Source organism: Medicago sativa, chromosome 2, assembly GCF_051527215.1.
Source record: "Medicago sativa cultivar Bolivia chromosome 2, Bolivia_mono, whole genome shotgun sequence".
Taxonomy (NCBI): domain Eukaryota; kingdom Viridiplantae; phylum Streptophyta; class Magnoliopsida; order Fabales; family Fabaceae; genus Medicago; species Medicago sativa.
This window is the reverse complement of record NC_140750.1, coordinates 25,651,895-25,654,313: the sequence shown is the minus strand read 5'-3', so window position 1 is coordinate 25,654,313 and position 2,419 is coordinate 25,651,895.

The following is a 2,419-nucleotide window of genomic DNA, read 5'->3' as shown; positions in this document are numbered from 1 at the left end:
CGTACACCTGAGAAAGACGTGTTGCCGTTTACTTGAAAAATCATAATAATAACACGACATTGTGATCGGATCGAGTTTCAGTGTTTAATATGTTAACTAACACTAATACTACATCACCATTAAATTCTGAAGATTTTTTTTATAATCAATGTAGTTAAATCCCTCGTCTTCTTTTGTTCCCTCGCAGGTCGTCTTCTTGCTCCTTCTTCTTCTTCTTCTTCCCGTGCTCTTCAATGGATCTTATCACTCCAAACAATCTTTTGAAAAGATTCACCCTGATTTTCTTATCGTTTGTCGATCAATTCCCCCGGTTCCATTTTCCTCTATAAATCGAGTGTACCGCTATTTCCATGTTCCTCTGTGTTCCGCTGATTCCGTATTTGAGTTTAATGTTGCAACTCTTCATTGCTTTGTTCCTCATATAAAAACCTAACAATTCCTTCTTTCAATTTGTTGTTTGAGTCCAATTTAGATGGATTAGATTCTAGATTTTCCATGGAGTAAGTTTTTGTTTCCAACTTGTATTGGTAATTGTTGTTTTCTGGTACTGATGGGATCTGATATACTAGTTGTGACATTGGCATTTTGTTTGATCATTCTGTTTGTTGGAAATTTCGTGGAAAGACTTATGAGTTACAATTGATGTGTTATTTGTGTACTAGAGACACCTCTTAGGATAAATCAGTATCTTATTCTACCATTTGAAACGGCTTGAAAGAATTTTCATATCAGAATCAAATATGGAGTGGCATTGGATTTGGTGGCTATATGGTAACCTGGAGGAGCTCCATATAAAATTAATTAAAATGATGCTACTGTTTGAAGACATACACTTGTGAACATATTTTGGTTAGACTATTGAAAAAGAAAGAAAGAAAAAAGAGAGATATTTTGGTCAGAGCTAAATTTTGTCAAGCTTTGATGGATGTAGAGAGTACAAAGGGAGGGAGAACCTTATGATATTTAGGAAAAATAGTGAGCATTTGGTTTTTAGGATGTCTTTGTTAAAGATTATCCATGTAATGTAATAATATTTACTCTTCTGCAAGTAACTTCTTTTTTTCATTCTTAAAAAAATCATAGCTTAAAGTGCAGTAGGAATAGTTCAACAATGATATTGTATGTTAGGGAATCATTATGAATAGCATTGAGGGAAAAGTTTGACAATGCTCATGTGGAAAATCATAGCTACTTGTTCGACAATGCCTATGTATACATTTCAATGTATGAAACTTGAAGAACATCAATTTGTGTCTTTCCAGTTATAATATTCTTAAATAATATGCAATCCTTCCAAATAACATGACAATCCATCCAAATGAAAATATCAATATTCTAATACAAGACAAAGCTAAAAAATTGCAAAAGCAGTGACTGAATTATGTCTTTATGATGATAGATGGCTAGCACAAGAAGTGCAAAAAGCCATGAATTACATAACAGTAGCAAGCAAGCGAAAACATAAGGAAAAAAGGCACAGGAGCCACCCATAAAAAACACAACCAGCACAGCAAACAACAGCTGCAATGCTGCAGAGCACTAACAGAAGGCTAAAACAGAAAAACCAAACTGTCATCCTCAAAAACCACCAAAACAGCAGCCTGTCATCTTGTGTCTCTATGGTTAAGAGGTAGGAAACACATGCAGAGAAACTTTTGTTTAAAGAGGTAGATAGTGGTTCCACAAACATGCAGAGACTATGAGACAAAGGCAAAATGGTAAGGCAACAGTTATGATGCAAATATGAAACTCTGCAGCGCGGCAACGAAAACAAAAACCAAGAGACAGTCGCGCAATTTTTGGGTGAGAGAGAGAAAGTCACGCCATTTGTGATTTTTCTTTTAAAACAAAAGATATGCTTTGCAAATTTAATTTAAATTAAAAAAGATGTAACCCACGTGCACGGCACATTAATTCGTGAATCCCGTGGAAATTCCTTCGTTAGAAATAGCCGTGCTGATAATACAAACCATACCTAAAAAAAATCCTTTTGGTTTAGTATGCAGATTCCAGCGCACACCCTTGGCAATTGGATCAAATAATATTAATTGTGACACTAATTATTATTTTTAAAGGAATTTTGACTCTAATTATGATTGTTGTTTTAAGTTAAAATTTAATTTAATTGAACAATTTCTAAATAATTGAATTTACTTTGAAAGCAATTGGTCAAAATAATATACATTTTTCCTTAAATCGAGTAATCGACATCTATATCAAGCGAGCAAACCAACAGAGAATAAGGGTCAATCCCAAATAGTTAGTGCAGCCTGAACAAGAACGTGAACAGCTTCACAGCTTCATTATAGATTCCACTAATAAACTGAACAATTCAATCAACGACAAAAGAAGACAAATCCTTACAATCAAGGATAGCAGGAGCAATCAAAATCCAAACATATAATCAACAAGAAACCGA